This window comes from Ranitomeya variabilis, chromosome 2 (assembly GCF_051348905.1).
Source record: "Ranitomeya variabilis isolate aRanVar5 chromosome 2, aRanVar5.hap1, whole genome shotgun sequence".
In the NCBI taxonomy this organism is placed as follows: domain Eukaryota; kingdom Metazoa; phylum Chordata; class Amphibia; order Anura; family Dendrobatidae; genus Ranitomeya; species Ranitomeya variabilis.
Window position 1 is genome coordinate 63,460,061 of NC_135233.1, and position 23,022 is coordinate 63,483,082.

A 23,022-nucleotide genomic window follows, 5' to 3' on the forward strand; every position below is an offset into this window, starting at 1 on the left:
CTGCAGATGTCATTGCTACACGATGGTAAAGATGGAATTATATCTGAGGAAGAAAAGGAAAAGGAATATAGTAGATGGTTATTATATGTAACAGCAATATTAGACAATTACAGGCATCTTCCAGGACATGAAGATTGGAGGCTATACTTAGGATAGACTTTTAATGATTTGTGTGGGTCTTATCAAAAGAATGAAGGGACAAACAAATTGGTCGCAGTGCAACTGCAAAAGTCATCATGGTCGCCTTCATTGGTTACAGCCCAGCCCCAATGGGTGAGCTGCAGTACCAGAAATGGCTGCCCAAAGGTCAAGCCTGAGGTTACAATGTTAGAAGATCTGCCCCTATTGATTAAACACTGATAGCTTTTCTTAAGAATAGGCCATTCATGTTTAAGTCACACACAACACATTAAAAAAAATAATTACAGAGGCAGGAAACCCTACAATCCCGAGCTAAGCTGCTCTTATAAACCCACTATATCTGGGGCACATGTCAGCAGAGACTAGATTGTATCGGGGATCAGTACCTGGGTCTCTAGGTTTTATCCCAGTATTGAATTCTGCTTCCTCTTGATGGTCCGGAAGTTTCAATTTTTTTTTAGGATGGGACTAGAAAAAGAGAAGAAATATAAGACTTTAAATGTCACATAAATCATCAGAAATATCAGTAAGGGTATGAAAATAACAGACGGGGCCAGTTCTGGTTTTCACAAGGGCACATGAGTGAACAGATCCGGGGGGCAGGGACATTTTATTCTTATATTAATAATTGTAAAAATTGTTCGCGACGGTCTAGTAAGATGGATATAAACTCTTGTGATTTTCTACGGTCGCTGATTATTTACCCAATACCCAAAAAGGAATATTTTCTTCATTATCAGCTATTAAGAAGCCAACAATCAGCAGTATTGATCACATAAACCATTAGACCATAGATTGGTTATATATGAGAATAATGTACAGAAGTGACGGCTCACCTGATGGTAATCCTCATCACTGCTGTCCTCTGAATCAGACAGAACGATAATACGCTTGAAACGCTTTTTGTTCGCCATGTTTTAAATCGCAGATTACCACAAATCTTCTCTCTCCAACGCCTTCAACAACCCTCAACGGAATCAGGCGTTACACGGCATCTAGTACTGTCCGCATATTGTGACATCACCAGCCATGGAACATTGTCGCTGTGACGTCATCACAGACACCATTAGAAGCAGCCATATATGTATAGATAGGAGGCCGCATCTGTACTCACACATAGTTATTCTAATAACGTGGAGTAATAACAGGATGATTATTGTGAATGAGATGTGTTTGTGAAAAGTGTTGTTTAGCACTGCTGAAAAAAGCCTAGATTTATCAAATCTTTCTGCATATGACACACAGGCATACAGGACTTTGGGACAAGTATTTTACTTTGTATATCTCAGGAACAATGGCCCAGGCAGGACTCGGCTAAAATAAAAACAGTGGTAGAGATGCCATGCACCCTGGCAGGGCAGCAGCGTTCCTCCGCCCCGATCTTCTGTTATTGGAGCAGCAGAGTACAATATGTGTTTTAATTCGAAAAACTTTAAAAAATTCAGTTCTTAGTTTCTATTACATAATTGGTGAAAAACATATAAAAGCAAAATAGCATATTAACAGAAGTTTGGGAGCTTCATTCCTTATCAAAAATCTGCATGAACACTTTCAGGTCTGAGACATTTTCCATAATCTCATAGCATGAAAGGGTAGACTGATGAGGAAAGTAATGATTATGACTGCTAAATTCTGCAGCATTAGCTCTGCTAGCCTATCTGGTCCAATCCAACAGAACAGCTTGATACGTAATGTTCTGTGTAACCCAAGAGTGTGTACATGCTGAACCGTATTCACCACTGAAAGTGCCTGCAATGGCCTTTGGAATGTAGGAAGAAACCGGAGAACTGGGAGGAAACTCATGCAAACACGGGGAGAACATAGAAACTCCTTGCAGATGTTGTCCATGGTGGGATTTGAACCTGTAGTCACCACATAATGTGGGATGTTCTGAGACGTTGTGCCTGCTCCAAATTAAATAGAAAATTCAAATACGTGCACGGAAGAGCCACGCTGATATATTGAGCATCAAAGCAGATCTCTCTTTATTACATCCTTTGGTCAAGGTTTTACAGGTATTTAATATTCATAAAAGGTAACAATAAAATTAGCTTAGTTTATCTCTAATTGTGTGCTGGCATTAGCACACATGCATCTCATTGGCTAAAGTTAATTCTGAAGAGTCTAGGAACGGTTCTACTGTTGACAGTTCCAAAAACTGCTTATTTCAACACACGCACACAGACTCAAACTCCATTCTGGAAAGGAGGAAATGCATGAAGAATATCAAAAATCGTGTCAGGATAGATAAACATAAATCCTGCTCTCACAAACCCAAGACCCCAGAGCTGCAAAGCTACAGTGCTAACCACTGAACCACCACACTGCCCATATTTATGGAAGACGCATTGATGCTATACTGGCAACAGGAAATAAAGTATTACTTTAATTTTCATTCTATCCAAAGGATCCTACAAATTCTGAAGGCCACTGTGTATGTTATGGGTAGTTATACATAATTCTATACACTTGGCTTGGGACAACTCAAGTCCAGTACCACCTCTATGCTGATGACACTCAGATCTACCTCTCAGGCCCAGACGTCACCGCTCTGCTGTCCAGAATCCCAGAGTGCTTATCAGCTATATCCTCCTTCTTCTCCTCTCGCTTCCTCAAACTCAATGTGAACAAATCTGAACTCATCATCTTTCCTCCATCCCACAGATCTTTCTTACCTGACCTATCTATCGCAATCAATGACATCATGCCGTACCGGAAGTCCACTGCCTCAGAGTAACCTTCGACTCTGCCCTGTCCTTCAAACGGCACATCCAAGCTCTTTCCACCTCCTGTCGCCTCCAGCTCAAAAATATCTCCAGAATCCATCCTTTCCTCAACCTTCAATCTAATAAAATGCTTGTGCATGCCCTCATCATCTCCCGCCTTGACTACTGCAACATCCTTTTCTGCGGCCTCCCTGGTAACACCCTTGCACCTCTCCAGTCCATCCTTAACTCTGCTGCCCGACTAATCCATCTCTCTCCTCGCTACTCCTCCGCTTCCCCCCTCTGCAAATCTCTTCACTGGCTCCCATTCCCTCAGCGTATCCAGTTCAAATTACTAATACTGACCTACAAAGCCATCCATAACCTGTCTCCCCCATATATCTCTGAACTAATCTCCATATATCTTCCCTCACGTAATCTCCAGTCCTCCCAAGACCTCCTTCTCTCCTCCACACTTATTCGCTCCTCATCCAATCGCCTCCAAGATTTCTCACGAATATCCCCCATCCTCTGGAATTCTCTGCCCCAACACGTCCGGTTATCCACCACATACGGATCCTTCAGACGGAACCTGAAAACTCATCTCTTCAGGAAAGCCTACAGCCTGCACTGACCCCGCTGCCTCCTCATCACCACCGAAGCTACCGCCTCACCAACACCGGAGCTCCTGAAACCCCCAACCTACTGTCTCCTTCCCCATAATCCTGAAGAATGTAAGCCCGCAAGGGCAGGGTCCTCGCCCCTCTGTATCAGTCTGTCATTGTTAGTTTGTTTACTGTAAGTGATATCTGTAACTTGTATGTAACCCCTTCTCATGTACAGAACCATGGAATCAATGGTGCTTTATAAATAAATAATAATAATAATAATATGATCTTTATGTTGCTTAAATATTTTAATTCTAATATATACCAAAATTTCAATTTCCAAAATCAGAAATTCCTGGGAAAACCCTAAAACCTATATAGCCTCTCTCATACCCATTTTGTGGTCCCATTCACAGGATTGTTCTGGTAAAATTTGCAACTTTTTGCAAGTATGATTCAATTACTTAAACATTTCTAGATATTAGTTTACGGTTTCTGAATTAGAACAGTCTTGTCCTCTTCTAAATTGCAATGTCTAGACAATACTCTGTGAGCCAAAGAATCTGGAGTCCAGATGGATACGTTGTAGGTAACTATCAAAGAGGTTTGTGCAGCTACTGCTGCTGTACGTAGTTCAGCGCGAACCCGAGACTGAATCCACTTTCAGGTCAGAATCTTGAAAATGTAACTGTGGTGTTCTCTTTCACCAACCGCAAACTAGCATCGAAAAATTTTTTTGTGAAATTGAAGCTGTATTAGAAAGTTATAGAAGTTTTTATTCATGCACTGAATATTTAGGTAAGGGTAATTTATGGGGACACTGACCATGTTGGATGAGGTTCCCATCACAGGGATAACAAAGAATAATGCAGATGGACAAGCATCAGTTCAAGAAAATGGTACTCGCTGGGTGGCAACGAGCTTGATGGTTACAGAGGTTTTTAAGAGGTCCCAGGTTTCACCAGAAATGGATAATTAATATATACAAGAGCCTGCTGATATTAAAAGAAAATTGATCAGGATACTGGTATTGGAGTGCCGTTTAAAATTGCAGACCAAAAACAGCACTTCCTTGTAAATGAAAACCATCGTAATTTTATTCCATCTTCATTAAAAAACAACATATTGTATTATTGCGTATACTCCATAGAAAACATCTGACCTGTTTCTGGCGTGTAGCCACCCTTAGTCATAGTGAATATTAAAAAAAACAAAACTAAAAGCTATTTAAAACCATTAGCAGCCTATCCACTGAGAGTAAAGTGGATAAGCTGATAAGAGTTTTAAATTGTTTCTAGTTTTGCTTTATTTAAATATTCACTAAGACTAACGTCGGCTATATGCCAGAAACGCGTCAGGTGTTTTCTATGGAGTATATTCAAGGGGAGTTTATACACAATCTAACACTTGCACTTTTGACAGTCTATTGGCAAATAAACTTTAGGAGTCCTTCCATAACTCAGACCCAGTCTAGTAGTCTCCTTCACAAATGCAGACAGTGCTGGTCTTTGCATCTCCTCGCAGTCACCTTTCTTGACCTGTAGTAGGTCTTGTCTGGCAATTTGCACACTCTTTAGGCCTACTCACTCAGTTACCATGGAAGAGTTCCGCACACAAAGTCATTTGTAACTGGCTTTCTCTGATGTGGTAATTTTCGTCACACTCAGGCCTCTGCGCTAAGACACTTCTTTTGTGGCGATCCTCATAGTCATGAATAAAATGTTATGCTGCACTCTATGGTGGCAAATCTTTGTCCTAATGGTGGACAATCTTCACCAGGTCAGCTAATACATTCTTCACTCACAGGAATAAGCCTCTGTCCTGCCCTCGGTGGCAATCTTCACCTTCTCTCTGTAATGGCAGCTCTCTCATCCTGGTAAACTGATCTCTTTCTCCTGGGAAAAACTACACTGACTACAGTGCAGGATGGAGCTTACATGCATCTTTTTGGCCCAAAACTAGTTCCCTGGAATTACACACCAATTGGCAAGTGTTAGTAGCTGCTTACTAAATCAGTTTTTATATTCTGCAGAGCCTTTCTTATATCCTGTTTTTGTCTGGCTCCTTGCCTGCAAATGTCTAGACTCTCTAGAAAGTAACACTTGAAAACCTATCTCTGTTTACAAACCCAGTGTCATGGTTGCACTGTTCATGGAAGCCCGGCAGCTGGTAATATGGGTTTACGGGCAGGCTTAGAGCATGCCACTCTGTTACCAGATCCCAAGGGTTGCACTGGCCTTTGCCCCTTAAACCTTGTACTAGGAATCTGGTCTTACACAGGGATCCCTGGGCTGGGGCCATGTAGTCAGCTGGTGACTGGTAGAGAAAGCTGGCAGCAGGAAAGGTCTTCATGCAGGATTCATACCAAAAGGTCATATCAGGGATTAAATCAGAAAGCAAACAGGTGGTCAAAATACAGGCCGGGGTCAGAAAATGGGATAAATCAGGAGACACAACAGGAGCAAGGACTAAAGTTATAGACCGAGTAAACTGAATTTATTGAATGTCAGTGGAAATCAGAGATTAAGGGGTTTAGGTAGAACACAACCCCTCCCAGGGCACACAGGAAAGATTAATCAAAATTAGTGATGAGTGAATATACTCGTTACTCCAGATTTCCCGAGCATGCTCAGGTGACCTCCGAGTATTTTTTAGTGCTCAGAAATTTAGTTTTCCTCACTGCAGCTGAATGATTTACATCTCTTAGCCAGCTTGATTACATGTGGGGATTCCCTAGCAACCAGGCAACCCCCACATGTACTTATGCTGGCTAACAGATGGAAATCATTCAGCTGCGGAGAAGAAAACTAAATCTCCGAGCACTAAAAAATACTCGGAGGTCACCTGAGCATGCTCGGGAAATCTCGAGTAACGAGTATATTTGCTCATCACTAGTGTTGAGCATTCCGATACCGCAAGTATCGGGTATCGGCCAATATTTGCTGTATCGGAATTCCGATACCGAGATCCGATATTTTTGTGGTATCGGGTATCGGTATCGAAACAACATTAATGTGTAAAAGAAAGAATTAAAATAAAAAATATTGCTATACTCACCTCTCCGACGCAGCCTGGACCTCACCGAGGGAACCGGCAGCGTTGTTTGCTTAAAATTCGCGGGTTTACTTCCTTACGTGAAGTCCCGGCTTGTGATTGGTCGCGTGCCGCCCATGTGGCCGCGACGCGACCATTCACAGCAAGCCGTGACATAATTTTAGGTCCTTCAGGATTTTAAAATTACGTTCTGGCTTGTGATTGGTCGCGTCGCGGTCACATGGGCGACGCGACCAATCACAAGCTGTGACGTCACGGGAGGCAGGACAAGCGCGCATTTTAAAATGCGCGCGTGTCCAGCCTCCCGTGACGTCACGGCTTGTGATTGGTCGCGTCGCCCATGTGACCGCGACGCGACCAATCACAAAGCCGGAACGTAATTTTAAAATCCTGAAGGACCTGAAATTACGTCACGGCTTGCTGTGATTGGTCGCGTCGCGGCCACATGGGCGGCACGCGACCAATCACAAGCCGGGACTTCACGTAAGGAAGTAAACCCGCAAATTTTAAGCAAACAACGCCGCCGGTTCCCTCGGTGAGGTCCAGGCTGCGTCGGAGAGGTGAGTATAGCAATATTTTTTATTTTAATTCTTTCTTTTACACATTAATATGGATCCCAGGGCCTGAAGGAGAGTTTCCTCTCCTTCAGACCCTGGGAACCATCAGGGATACTGTCCGATACTTGAGTCCCATTGACTTGTATTGGTATCGGGTATCGGTATCGGATTGGATCCGATACTTTGCCGGTATCGGCCGATACTTTCCGATACGGTATCGCTCAACACTACTCATCACTAATCAAAATCAGACAGGAATTAACCCCGTACCTCACTTATTTAGCAGCATCAAATGTCTCTGGAATAAAACAGGCACTGTGATGCCAAGCAGCAAAAGTGGAAACTAAGGGGACAGGAACTGGTACAGATATTACACCAAGAAGACGAAAGCATGAATGCTAATACTAACACCACACTCCCTATGACATACCAGGCTTCAATCACAGTGGTCAACTGACCCGGATTTCCCAATACTAAAGGGGTTGGAGTTCATGCAAGTCATATCCCAAAGTGGACTGACCAAGAGCATTCCCGGGAGGCATGGGGTTGGGAACAGGACATATAAATCCTCCAGAAATGTTGGTACTATGGCTTCACCTCTGTTACTCAGTGGCACGTGTCTGGGCATATTAGACCTCCCATAAAATGTATTCCTGAACACATTACCATCAATTGGTTTGCTTTCTGCTTTAGATTGCCAAGTACTGTACTCTGATATCACCAAATAGTCACATAGAAAAACTGCCGTCCATGAGGCCTCCACTGAACAACTTTGGTATGGGTCATAACTTGCTAGATCAATATAATCCAAGAAAATCCCTGTAACTGGTGTTTCATGAGGAAGCCCTATGAGAACAGTGACTACTACATGACATTCTCTAATTGATATGTCTGATGCACTCTCTGTAACGTATTCGGTGTCTGACATACTTATACACAGATTTAAAAAAAAAATCTTTTCTCCCGATTATGGAGCTTGAAAGCAGAAATTTCCGCACAAAGTGCAGGGAAATGTGATTTTCATAATGGCTTTTCAGTTCACTAAATGAATCAGGAAGGAAAGGAAAATTAATTAATCGGAGAGACGAGCGGCTGCTGTTTAAGCCAAATGAAATTCAGGGAAGGAAATACAATTATTGTTCAGGGAGCCAGCTGGAACCAAGATGGAGCGTTATTTGTCTGTGTGCCGCGGCCTTTATGTAATTAATCTTTAATTTGCTGGATTTATGCAAGCAGGACTAACAAGCTCCTTAAGTGTACATGTATTAATATTTTACCTGTCTGTGTTTTTTGCCTCTTTGTGGTGCTAGGTCAGACAGGTAACAGGTAGAAGGTCTGTAACAAGACACTAATCACATCTAACAATGGCCAATAAACATATATGTTTCACAGAGAATAGGTGAGAAAATATGATATGCGTGCCTCTGACAGCTTGTTTCATCAATACTCAGGTAAATTATTCAGGATTTGCAAAAATGGTGAAAACTCATTGTATGATGAGTATCGCTCTAAACAGCGCGGACAAGTCCTGGAAGAGTCATCTCCAGCCCTTGACTCCATAGACGTTGGTAAAAGAATAGTGCATGTTGTGGCTGTGCCCCCCTAAGTCTTTAGACTAAGAACTATTATATTTATCCCAATATTACACTGCAGATGTATAAAATCCTACAGTTCATTTATAGATTTTTTAGTTATCTGTGTAAAATTATAGAGGTTGCCCCATCATAACAGCTTATCACCTATCAAAGGGTCTGTCCCGGTACAGCTGCTTGTGCCATTTACTTATATACCTGCGGAAACAATAAGGGCTCATTCAGACATCCATGGATTTCAATCCCATATAGGACCGCTAATGCACAAACTGGCAGTCCGGTTGGCACGGACGTCTGAATGAGCCTTATAGTGGACATTTTAATGTGCTGATCCCAGAGGTTCAACCCTCAATGACCAAACATTTCTGGTCTATCCCTAGGGTATGGATGTGTTAAAAGAAAATTTAAGGAGGGACAAGTAAGTTGTTTGGAGTAATAATTCCAGCCTCTTAAGAAAACAAGCATTGTTTTGTGATACTCTGTCACTAGATGCCTAAACGATATGTCATTTTGAATGAGATATTATATTGAACTTGTTTATTGAGAAATTAGTAATTAAAAGGCTAGGTACATCTTTATACATAATTATATTTATTTAATTGCTTCCTAAATGCAAAGTTAAGTAGATGCCATTATCAGGTGCCATTTTGAGAAAATTAAAGAAATTGATATCACTAAATAAAATAATAAAATGGATATTATAGATTAGACCATTCAGAATGTAAACTAGGGACAGGTCAGTGAGGGATCAGTGATCTGTCATAAGCCCATACAGATAAATACCTAATCAGAGCACCACATGAAGACCCCACACAGGCCGCCCTGGAGCTCGAGCATATCATTATAACTCAACTGAAAATAATGATTAAACAACAACCACAAGACAGATTTCATCACCAAGTATCATTGTAATCAGCATAACAGCGCCGACCTCACACTGTCTGTAGGTTACTGTACTCAATCCTGCTGACAGGTTCCCTTTAATCTCTTCAATTTTTTAGTCCCAGAAAGCTCCCCTAAATTTTTCCTTTTGCTCAAATCAAAAGGAGACTTCTCTCAAACTACATGAGCAGGTAACATGGTAAACACTGACCAGGTAAAAAATATTGAGGTATGGATAGGATGGACAGAGATATTGGTTTGGAGAACAAATGTGCTCCAATAATTTGTTTGCAAACAATCCCAGGGTTAAGGCTAAGATTGCTTTTGATCATGTGCAAGACACAAGATGTTTGTAACTAATTATTACATGTGTCATTGTAATTTACACAAGGAATGTATTTAATTAGACTATATAAGGCATTTAGTTATATGTAAGTCAATGTAAAATTAACAATTAATTTCCCCAGTAAATTCCTGATGTTGACGATATATCTTTATCCCATAAAAGTTAGGTCAGCAAATAAAGCAAGGACACACCCCATAAAGAATAGAACTATTCTTAGTAACAGAAATTCCCTAACACATCATTTTCATGTGACATTAGCCGTGTCACCAGCTTTAGGCGCTAGCATGATTCCTGCTACACTGTCACAGATCTATTTACAGCAAATGATAATGATTCATGTTTAAAAGATATGATCACATTGAGACTCACTGCTAAACTGCCATTTGTTTAAAGTAACATCCCAAATTTGTTTTTCCACATATATTTCCTACTCATCAGCAATATTCCATCTGTCTTCATCTCAACCGTAACACAACTCTTCAACCTCTCACAAATGGCGTCTTCCCCTCATCCTTCAAACACACATCAATCACACCTATCCTTAAAAAACCCTCCCTCGACCCATCCTTTGTGTCCAGCTATCGCCCGATATCCCTTCTCCCTTATGCCTCTACTACTGGACTACTCTACTACTGGAACAGCATGTCTATCTTGAACTGTCCTCCCACCTCTCCTGCTCCCTCTTTGAGAGGTTACAATCTGGCTTCCGACCACATCACTCAACTGAAACTCCCCTAACTAAAGTGACCAATGACCTACTGACTGCCAAGAGCAAGCGACACTACTCTGTCCTCCTCCTCCTGGACCTGTCTTCTGCCTTCGACACTGTGGACCATTCCCTCTTGCTAGAGATTCTCTTATCTCTTGGAATCACAGACTTGGCCCTATCCTGGATCTCATCATATCTAACAGACCGGACATTCAGTGTTTCCCTCTCCCACACCACCTCCTCATCTCGCCCCCGGTCTGTCGGTGTTCCGCAAGGCTCAGTTCTAGGACCCCTACTCTTCTCCATCTACACCTATGGCCTGGACAGCTCATAGAATCCCATGGCTTACAATATCATCTCTACGCTGATGACACACAGATCTACCTATCTGGACCCGACCTCACTTCCTTACTAACCAAAATCCCACAATGTCTGTCTGCTATTTCATCCTTCTTTTCTGCTCGTTTTCTAAAACTGAACATGGACAAAACAGAATTCATCATCCTTCCCCCACCTCACTCTACCCTTCCACCTGACCTGTCCATCAATGTCAATGGCTGCTCACTTTCCCTGGTCCCGCATGCTGGATGCCTCGGGGTGATCCTTAACTCTACCCTCTCTTTCAAGCCACATATCCAAGCCCTTGCCCCCTTCTTTTGCTGATTCCAAATCAAAAACATTTCCGGGATCTGTGCATTCCTTGACCATGAAACCACAAAAACACTAGTACATGCCCTTATCATTTCCCGCCTCAACTACTGCAACCTCCTACTCTCCGGCCTCCACTCTAGCACTCTGGCACCACTCCAATCCATCCTAAACTCTGCTGCCCGACTAATCCACCTGTCTCCCCATTACTCCCCAGCCTCTCCTCTCTGCCAGGCCCTTCACTGGCTTCATACTGCCCAGAGGCTACAGTTCAAAACACTAACAATGACATACAAAGCCATCCACAACCTGTCTCCTCCATACATCTGTGACATGGTCTCCCGGTACCTACCTACACGCAACCTTCAATCGTCTCATGATCTCCTTCTCTACTCCTCTCTCATCTCTTCCTCTCGCAACCGCATCCAAGACTTCTCCCGTGCTTCCCCTATTCTCTGGAACTCTCTACCCCAACACATCAGGCTGTCGCCTACCACGGAAACCTTCAAAAGGAACCGGAAGACCCACCTCTTCCGAGAAGCCTACAACCTGCAGTGATCCCCAGTCTACTGAACCGCTGCATGACCAGCTCTACTCACTCCTAGTGTATCCTCACCCATCCCCCTGTGAGCCCTCGCGGGCAGGGTCATCTCTCCTCCTGTACTTGTGTGTGCCTTGTTTTACTTATGTTTATTGTACTTGTCTATATTTGCGCTGTTCACATGTAAAGCGCCATAGAATAAATGGCGCTATAAAAATGTATAATAATAATCTGTTAAAACGTCAGAGGAATGGAGGATGATCTATATATGTATTGTACACACAAATACTAATAAAATAGTATTCAAGTAGAAGGTACCATGTTTATGTTTATATGAATATCTCTATATAATATAGGTATGCGTGTGTATATATACCGGCCAGTAATGCCAAATCGGTAATGAAACACAAAACCAAAAGGAGCAAAAAAAGATAAACAAGTCAATATATCAAGTCATAAAAAAAAGTATAAACTTTATTAAGCAAAAACGATTGGTGTGCAGTGAGCATAAAAACAAGCGAGATGAGGGCAGACATCAAAAAAGGAAACGATTAACCCCTTAACCCCCAAGGGTTGTTTGCACGTTAATGACCGGGCCAATTTTTACAATTCTGACCACTGTCCCTTTATGAGCTTATAACCCTGGAATGCTTCAACGGATCCTGATGATTCTGAGGTTGTTTTCTCGTGACATATTGTACTTCATGATAGTGGTAAAATTTCTTTGATATTACCTGCGTTTATTTGTGAAAAAAACGGAAATTTGGCAAAAATTTTGAAAATTTCGCAATTTTCCAACTTTTAATTTTTATGCCCTTAAATCACAGAGATACAGTATGTCACACAAAATACTTAATAAGTAACATTTCCCACATGTCTTCTTTACATCAGCACAATTTTGGAACCAACATTTTTTTTCTTAGGGAGTTATAAGGGTTAAAAGTTGACCAGCAATTTCTCATTTTTACAACACCATTTTTTTTTTAGGGACCACATCACATTTGAAGTCACTTTGAGGGGTCTATATGATAGAAAATACCCAAGTATGACACCATTCTATAAACTACACCCCTCAAGGTGCTCAAAACCACATTCACGAAGTTTATTAACCCTTCAGGTATTTCACAGGAATTTTTGGAATGTTTAAAAAAAGAATGAATATTTAACTTTTTTTCACAAAAAATTTACTTCAGATCCAATTTGTTTTATTTTACCAAGGGTAACAGGAGAAATTGGACCCCAAAAGTTGTTGTGCAATTTGTCCTGAGTATGCTGATACCCCATACAGTCATGGCCAAAAGTACTGACACCCCTGCAATTCTGTCAGATAATACTCAGTTTCGTCCTGAAAATGATTGCAATCACAAATTATTTGGTATTATTATCTTCATTTAATTTGTCTTAAATGAAAAAACACAAAAGAGGATGAAGCAAAAAGCAAAACATTGATCATTTCACACAAAACTCCAAAAATGGGCCAGACAAAAGTATTGGCACCCTCAGCCTTATACTTGGTTGCACAACCTTTAGCCAAAATAACTGCGACCAACCGCTACCGATAACCATCAATGAGTTTCTTACAATGCTCTGCTGGAATTTTAGACCATTCTTCTTTGGCAAACTGCTCCAGGTCCCTGATATTTGAAGGGTGCCTTCTCCAAATTGCCATTTTTAGATCGCTCCACAGGTGTTCTATGGGATTCAGGTCTGGACTCATTGCTGGCCACCTTAGAAGTCTCCAGTGCTTTCTCTCAAACCATTTTCTAGTGCTTTTTAAAGTGTGTTTTGGGTCATTGTCCAGCTGGAAGACCCATGACCTCTGAGGGAGACCCAGCTTTCTCACACTGGGCCCTACATTATGCTGCAAAATTTGTTGGTAGTCTTCAGACTTCATAAAGCAATGCACACGGTCAAGCAGTCCAGTGCCAGAGGCAGCAAAGCAACCGCAAAACATCAGGGAACCTCAGCCATGTTTGAGTGTAGGGACCGTGTTCTTTTCTTTGAATGCCTCTTTTTTTCTCCTGTAAACTCTATGTTGATGCCTTTGCCCAAAAAGCTCTACTTTTATCTTATCTGACAAGAGAACATTCTTCCAAAACGTTTTAGGCTTTTTCAGGTAAGTTTTGTCAAACTCCAGCCTGGCTTTTTTATGTCTCGGGGTAAGAAGTGGGGTCTTCCTGGGTCTCCTACCATACAGTCCCTTTTCATTCAGACACCGACGGATAGTAAGGGTTGACACTGTTGTACCCTTGGACTGCAGGGCAGCTTGAACTTGTTTGGATGTTAGTCGAGGTTCTTTATCCAACATCCGCACAATCTTGCGTTGAAATCTCTTGTCAATTTTTCTTTTCCGTCCACATCTAGGGAGGTTAGCCACAGTGCCATGGGCTTTAAACTTCTTGATGACACTGCGCACGGTAGACGCAGGAACATTCAGGTCTTTGGAGATGGACTTGTAGCCTTGAGATTGCTCATGCTTCCTCACAATTTGGTTTCTCAAGTCCTCAGACAGTTCTTTGGTCTTCTTTCTTTTCTCCATGCTCAATGTGGTACACACAAGGACACAGGACAGAGGTTGAGTCAACTTTAATCCATGTCAACTGGCTGCAAGTGTGATTTAGTTATTGCCAGCACCTGTTAGGTGCCACAGGTAAGTTACAGGTGCTGTTAATTACACAAATTAGAGAAGCATCACATGATTTTTCGAACAGTGCCAATACTTTTGTCCACCCCCTTTTTTATGTTTGGTGTGGAATTATATCCAATTTGGCTTTAGAACAATTCTTTTTGTGTTTTTTCATTTAAGACAAATTAAATGAAGATAATAATACCAAAGAATTTGTGTTTGCAATCATTTTCAGGAAGAAACTGAGTATTATCTGACAGAATTGCAGGGGTGTGAATACTTTTGGCCATGACTGTATGTGGGGTAAACTACTGTTTGGGCGAATGGCAAAGTTAAAGTGCCGGTTGTCAGCTGTGATAATCAGCTCACACCCGGCGGCAATCCGCTGCGCGGCTGATCGCCTATGACGTACTATCCCGTCCCTGGGAATTAAGACCCAGGTCAACTCGATGGGATAGTACATCATATGGGATTAAGGGGTTAACAGTCATGTCAGAAAGTGTTGGCACACTTGAAATTGTCCCTGAAAATGAAGTATTTCTCCCAGACTGTTTTCTTAAATTATTGAAATAAATCATTTTAAAAAATGGCATGAGGTCCCCCCCCCATTTTTGACAACCAGCCTTGCTAAAGCAGACATCTGGGGGCTGGTATTCTCAGGCTGGTAAGGGGCCATGGCTATTTCCAAATCCCAGCCTAAAAATACCAGCTTGCAGCCTCCCAGAAAAGGCACATCTATTAGATGCACTAATTTTGTCTCTGCCTCTTTGACTCTATGCCCGCTTTGTCTCTTTGTTTCTTCCCACTTGCCCTGTAGTGGTGGCAAGTGGGGTAATATTTGTGGGGTTGATGTCACCTTTCCTTTGTCTGGTGACATCAAGTAGACGGATTAGTAATGGAGTGGTGTCTATAAGATGCCTATCCATTACTAATCCTGTAGTTGTATTGTAAATAAAGACACAGCAAGTATAAAGTCATTTATTTGAAATCAAAACAAAACACACTTTTCAATTTTTATTTAAAAATAACACAGTTATACTCACCTAATGCCCATTCCATTGAAGCCCTTGCCTCCCGTAATAAAACAAAATAAAAAACAGCAATATCCCTCACATGTACGATGTTCTGTCCCATGCCGTAATCCATGTCTGGGGATAAATAGTTTTCAACCTGGACGGTGCCAAGATGCGACCGTCCAGGGTGAGAACCACTGATGATTGAGCTGCTGTGAGCATAGCATCAGTGAGCAGCAGTGACCTCATTGAGGTCCATCAACATGGCTCCATCAAGAGGGACTCAGATTTGACTCTACATGATGTCAGCTTACAGGACCATGGCCCAAGCTGAAAGAATGCAGATCTGCTCCATTGACTATCATTGAATCTTTAGATATGCTCGTGGAAGCCAGGTTGGGAAAATCTGGTCATGTGACCCTCATGGAGACATTCGGAGATGTCAGGTTGGGACCATCTGGTCACTTGGCATACATGCAGATGTTCGGAGAAGCCAGGTTGGGACCATCAGGTCACCTGGTCCCATGGAGACGTTTGGAGAAGCCAGGTTGGGAAGATCTGGTCACCTGGCCACGTGCCTAATTGAACTGTCAACTTCCTAAAATTGTCGTTACCTCCTCTCTATGGGTGCCCACAAAACATGGGGTACCATTTGTGGGGGTGGTCGGCCCTGGAAGTCATAGCTGTTCTAATCCCGGCTTATCAGCTGAAATGGTGAGACTGTAATTTTGCACCATGTTGTGCATTTGCTGGGACTGTTTCATAAGCTATTGTCTGTTTCGTGGTTCAATAAAGTATTGCCATGCCGTTTTACCCTTACCCTGTGTTGTCTGAGTAGTATTAAGTCCATGGGAAAAGGAGAGCGGGCATTTAGTGGGATGAGCTCTGCTACATGCGGTCTCGGGCCAGCAGACAGGAGCACCCACTGACCCCCCCATCTCCACAATGTCATTAGATAAAGTTGAGAGAAAGCAAAGTGCAGTGTAAAACCGTGACTGCCTCTTATGGTATTTGAGGGATCACATGCATTTCTATGGATATAGATATAATAGAGTGGTAATCACCTGGAGTGTTTTCAATGTAAGAATTTATTGCTATGTTTAATAACACAACAACAAATTCTTACACTGAACACACCCTAAGTGATTGCCTCTTTAATCTATCTACATTCATAGAAATATATGGGATCTTCAAATAGTTCTTCCTTTTTAATTATTTAGTTATTTTGATGAAAAATGTAAGAAAAACACAAAAAAAAAATCAAAAGCTCAATATAAATCCGAAGGCCGTTAAAAAAAAAAGTGTCAATGAGCCTTAGGATATGTAGATAGAATCACCATGTGTCTGATACTTTATTATTATAAGGTTTATTGCAATTCTCTTCATAGATACTAAAAATGATAGACTTGTGACAAAAAGAGGGGTGACCATAGGTCTAGGGGTTAAACACTACTGGCAGCTATCAGGTAAAAATTAACTTTATTCCGCCCAGGAGCCAACTGGTTTCACTCATGCAGGAGCATCTGCAGCAAGTCAATTCTTTCAGGATTTTTGAAGCGTTTTTTTTCACCCATAGAATGCAATGAGACAGAAAAAAAGCTGCAAAAAACAAAATGGTGTATTTTATCAAGGGTTTTTGGTGAATTAAACTAACTTAATTAAAAATCTACTGTAGGCAAAGTACAAATGTAATCGGCACCAAAAAATGATGCAAAAAAGAAAAAGCATAGAAAAAACTGAAAAATGGGCTTTTTTCTGCCAAGAGAGAAGGTTTTGGCTGCAGAAACACACACAACAGAACTGCTGTGTGTGAACATAGCCTAATGCTATTGACCTGCAGACTAACCATATCTCTGCAGGTTACTAGTGTTTGGGGACTTGACAGACCCTCTTTAAAGTATATGATGCAGTCAGACGGGGCCTTTTGAAGAGTTTTTTTTTAACTGGATCCTTCTCCAGAATCTTCTTCAAAAACTGCTTCAAATAAAACTGCTCTTCCTTCTTTCATTTCCATAGAATATCCGTTTTGCCGTTCAAATAAGGAGTTTTTTTAGCACTTTTTTTTCTGAAGAGGTTTTGAAAAATATGAAAAAAAATGCGCTTGATTCGGATCCTGAGGAACTAGAAACTGTCCAATCAAACGGCTGCAGAGAAAACCTTTCTGGGGAAAAAACTCTTACAAAACTGTTTCAGGAAAAGAAAAATTCTAAAGATTCCCCAAAACAAGAACATTTCATGAAGACGTTTTCGCTTGAAAACTTAAACAGACTCTTCAGAGATGTCACGCAGTACATCTGTCACCATAGGAAACTTGCTAAAAAAAAAGGATATTTTTCTACCGTATGTTTTTTCTTTTACTTTATCCCTTTTTACGACAAAAAAAGCAGACGACTAACGCTGTTCCAAACAGTGGAAGCATAAAATCCTTCCCAAGCAGTTTTTGCATTGTGGCAGATCATGTTATTCTGCTGCCATCAGAGAACAGCACGGCCATGAAGGGGCACTTAGTTTGCAGCAGTTCATCCTGGTGCCATCTCTGCCCCATGAAAGCCACTCGCATGCATAGACCATCCAAATTATATTAAAAAAGAGAAATTTTTAGAAAGATAGGCCACTATCTTCCCCTGCTTTATGATGTAGGTCCAGGCTCGGACTGGCCCACAGGGTAACAGGGGAATCCCCCGGTGGGCCCCTGTGTAGATCTGGGCCCCCAACTCCACTGTATGGGCAGCACTTGCCATAATTCACTTGATTCACTCTGTACAGAAAAAAGCAGCATCTCTTTCATTAACCACGCTACCCAGTGTATTATTATATAGAGATATAGGTAAATTTGTGAACGAAGGTAGTATAATATTTGCATGCAGGTGAAAAGTGGGCCCCCCAAAGTCAGTTACTGGTGGGCCCTTGGCACCCCAGTCCGATACTGTGTAGGTCTGATGCTCAAGTGCTCATTGTAGGTGCTTTTAGTGTTGGACATGGACCAAGGCGGCACTCTGACCACTCCGAGCTTATACAGCTCCATACATTGCAAGCTGCATTGCTCTATGTGCTGACGGAGCCATCACTAACTTTTAATTTTTCAGCAATTTGCTCAGATCAGATGAGGCTATTCCTTGTTCTCTGTGCAGATCAAGAAAGTTGGAGCGTCCGCTACCCTGTCTCTAGTTTACTGGTCGTGCTTTCTTAACTTCACTGTCATACGACGAATTTCAACCTACAATTTGGCTGTAAATAATGAAAAAAGACAAATTGCAGACACATAACATGCAAGTAAGTTGCAATTAAAAATCCAAAATTCAACCCAGAAAGACATTTAGTGATTACTGCTTCACAGTCGCAGTCGGTTGTGGGTTGCACCCTCACCTCTTTTACATCATTAGATGCAATGTCCCCCGTGTAACCTTACCATTATATTTGACCGTTTTTACTCCTTCCACATGAAGATCAAATACTGAACGTTCACTAGCTGCTTAGTACGTCCCTCCATAGACAAATGCCACTGTATTAATTTCACATATGTCATTTTAAAGAGGATAATACACTGGATTTTTTTATTTAAACTAAGTTTCTCCTCTAATTAGTGCTGCTCCACTGATTCTGGAACAGTTTTTCTTTTTCTTCTGGGCTCCTCCATTCCAAAGTTATGCCCCCTGTAATAATGGAGTATATTTTCCCTTCAGCTAACTGGGCGTGCACCACAGAACTTCTCTGCTTTTTCTCATTTGATGCTGGCCAATCAAAACATAGCCACGCCCCCAGAGAAGGTCTGTGGTACACACCCTGCAGGTTGAAGGAATCATGTACACCATTTACACTATTATTTCTGAGGAGCATAACTTTGGAATGGAGGGGCCCAGAAGGAAAAGAAAAATTGTTCCCGAATCTGTGGAGCAGCAGCAAACGGAGGATGGACTTAGCTTAGATATAAAAATCCAGTGAAAAGTCTTACTTAAAGGGGTTTCCCATGCCTCTCATTTCCACATTGGAAGACGAGCAGCATTGATGTCTGTTTTTCTTTCCTGAAAAACAGTGTCACAGCTCAGCACTATTCACTTTAATGAAGCTAGTGCTGCTCTAAAAGAAAGCTGTCATATAGTCTAATCCTGTACAATCCCTTTAATCATGTGCTGTGTGTAATAAGAAGCCACCCATGTCTATTCACCCAAAACAGGAGTAAATGCAATGGTTTCATTTACTATGGGCAGCATTATCATGACAGTTAAGCAACTTTGTTCACGTTCATGACGCATCATATCTTTGGGCTCCTTCTGCATAAAAGTATATGGGTAAACGCTGACTTTAGCTATTGCTGCCAAATCCGCAGTAAGTAGCGACATCTAGTGGTAGAAAGTAAAATTGCACATTATGATGGAAACTGGAATTTAGGAATAACATGATGGGTCTGTATGGACAGAAGCAAAAGAACTGTGGTATAGATAATATAGTACAACCCTCAGTGACCAGGTCACAGATGGCTGACCGGACAATTAGGTTTTGTTCTGCCTCTCCTCTTTTCAGCAGCCATAACTTTATTTTTTCACAAACGTGGCTGTATGATGCTTTGTTTTATATTGGGCACATTTGACCATTTATTAGTGCTATTTGTGGTACATATAAATTATTGTGTTTTATATATAAAAAATACTGGGCAAAAGTTTTAGGCTGGTGTGTAAAAATTGAGACAAAGTAAGAATACTTTTTAAAAAAGAAAGTATTAATAGTTTATTTCTATACGTTAATAAAATTCAAAGTGAATGAACAAATGAGAAATCTAATTCAGACCAATATTTGATGTGATCACCCATTATCTTCACAACAGCATAAAAGCTTCAATTCTTCTAGTTACAAACTGCACACAGTTTGTGCAGGAACTTGTAAGGGAGGTTTTTTGCAAATATCTTGGAAAACTAACCGCAGATCTATTGTGGATGTTACTTGTTCAAATCCTAAACAGACTCCACTATGCGTATGATGGTTTTTATATCATACATTGCAATAAATACAGTTTGAAACAAAACTGAAAGAGGTTCTTGTGCCATATTTCTGTATGAACAGTGGTTCTGGTGACGTATTCATGTATTGATGGTGGTTCTGATCTCGTATTTCTGTACTGAAGGTGGTTGTGGTGACATCTTCATGTAGTGATGTTTGTTCTGGTGCGGTATTCATGTACCATTGATGGCTCTGGTGATGTATTCACATAGTGATGATGGTTCTGGGGCTGTATTCATTACTAAAACCATCATCAGTACATAAATACGAAACCGAAATCATCATCAGTACATGAATACATCACCAGAGCCATCAATAGTACATAAAAACAGTACCAAAAACAATATCAGTAAATAGATCACTAGAACCACCATCAGTACATGAATATATCACCAGAACTACATAAATACATCTTTGGAACCTCCACCTTTACATGAATACATCACAAGAACCACTGTCAGTAAATAAATACAACACCAGTACATGAATAGGTTACCAGAACCACCATCAGTACATAAATACATCACCAAACTTAGTAGTGCAATCAATTGTAGTGTCAAGTCAGGCCCATATACAATTGTATCTCATGAACCTACAACTTCCAGTATGTATTTAACAATACTAAGGATATGCTGGAAGTTGTTGTTATAAGTCATTATCAGACAGTGAACCACACAGGAACCACAGTACTGATGAGACATAGTCAGTATCAACAAGTAAACATTTACATCCTGGTACCTTAGAGGTGACATCTTCTTTGATTGTGTAGTTTCTTTCTTTTCATCTCCATATTGTCCAGATGCCTTGATGACTTTTCATATCCACAGCTCTTCTCTGCAGACTTCTCTCTTCTCCAGTCTTCTGCAGAACATCTCAACCCGGTGCCTTTAAAAATAAGAGTGTTACTAAAATGCCCTCTGCATAAAAATGTCTGACCATATTATGAAGTAAATAAGCCTCCTATGGTTTATGGCCTCCACACTGTCTGCACTTATAAGCTACACTCGCCACACTGTCCGCCTTGATGAGGTATAACCGCCACAATGTCTAACATTATCAGCTGGTGCGTTTTTGTCGTAGCGTAGTTTTGCTGCGTCATGAACGCAGCATTTTACAGTTCTAGCAAAGTGGATGGGACTTATGGAAATCTCTTGCCCTCTGTGCTTCTTTTTAAAGCGTAAACTCACCTGAGGTTCGTGCTTTAAATCCACTACATGTAATGCTATGTGCGCACGTTGAGTATTTGAATGTAGACATTTCTGCAAGGTTTCTACATCTCTTGGGAGCAAGAACACTGCAGCAAAAAAGTGCACTTTGAACTTTTTTTCGTGTGTTTTTGCCACAGTTTTTACATGCGTTTTTTTTTTTTCCTGTGCATTCAATGGGTCAAAAACGCAGGTAAAAAACACACAAAGAATTGACATGCTGCGAATTTAAACGCACAGCAAATCCTGACCGGAAAAATCCTGATCATGTATACAAGACTTCAGGATTCTCAATGATTTTTGGGCCAATTCTGCAATCAAAAAACGCATCAAAAAAGCACCATGTGCACACAGCATCAAAAAAGCACCAAGTGCACACAGCCTCAATATGTCTTGTAGGTGTATTGACTTACATTAGACTTGAATTAGATTTGAAAAATCCACAGGTAAAAAACGCACAAATTTATAGTTCATTTCTGCAGCAGAAATACATCAAAAACAGATGTAATCCGCACCTAAGTATATCAATAAAGTTTTTTTCAAAGTGAAGTACCAGGAAGTATCAAAAACAAAGCAGCTTTATTTAAAACATGAAACAACCAGATAAAAAAAAAAAAACTCAATGAAAAAAGCATGTAATGAAAAACTGAGAGTAACGTAACTTAAATAATAGGTGCGGAAATTCTGCAAAACTCACTGTACACATACTCCCCTTGTATCCTTGTGATGACTAAAGGGTTAACGGCTTCCCGCAGCTTTGGTTGGACGCCCGGCACTAGGAGGGTCAGGTGTGATTGCTCAGCTGCTGATCAGGTCAGTACGGCCTTTGGTTTTTGAAACATCAGGAAAAACATGGGAAGGCGTTGAATTCTGTGAGTATTTCTGGCAAATGCATATTAGACCCTGATGTTCTGTTCTTCATGTCAGAACATTCTAAAGTGTCATATAATATAATATTCTCCAGTATTTTTATCAGTGTCACATTACAATTTTATAATCTGGGACCAATGTCTCAAAAAACCACCTTAGGACAGGCTGCAAGAGAGAAAATAAAGAAAAAAGTCTAATTGTTATGTATTCTCTTCTCAATAAGATCCCTGCTTATACGGCCATGTTCACACAGAATAGATTTGTCGTGGATTTTCAGTGCAAATGAGCAGTAAAATGCATATTAGTGGGGTTTTATTACCTGCCCGCCCCGTGCTGCAGGGAGCTGGACTGTGGGCACAATAGTCCTTGTATTTTACAGTTTACTTTTAGCACTAAATTTTCTTCAGCTTTAGAAAAAAATACACCTTTGAAAAAAATCCAGATTTTTTACAATGTAAAAAATAATAATAATAATAAAAAAAAAAGTTGCATTGTGATAAAAAGCATAGCTGGTGCTTTAGACTGGATCA

The 23,022-nt window shown here is 40.9% G+C and overlaps 1 protein-coding gene and 1 long non-coding RNA gene across 3 annotated transcripts in view; one reads left to right on the forward strand and one right to left on the reverse strand.

Annotated features, from left to right (window-relative positions):
- LOC143809091 (uncharacterized) lies at positions 1 to 1,095 on the reverse strand. The gene is made up of 3 exons (XR_013222064.1): positions 978 to 1,095; positions 528 to 609; positions 1 to 43 (listed from the first exon to the last, which is right to left on the reverse strand). It is a non-coding gene; the product is annotated as an uncharacterized LOC143809091 (long non-coding RNA).
- A 21,203-nt stretch (positions 1,096 to 22,298) lies between these two features.
- Positions 22,299 to 23,022, forward strand: part of LOC143804407 (uncharacterized) — a 31,359-nt gene continuing 30,635 nt past the window's right edge. Inside the window, exon 1 of one of the 2 annotated variants that reach the window (XM_077282486.1) lies at positions 22,299 to 22,435. The gene's annotated coding sequence lies outside the window, so the exon portion shown is untranslated. Of the gene's footprint in view, positions 22,495 to 23,022 lie in introns of both variants that reach the window. The other variant, XM_077282485.1, reaches the window with a different exon arrangement.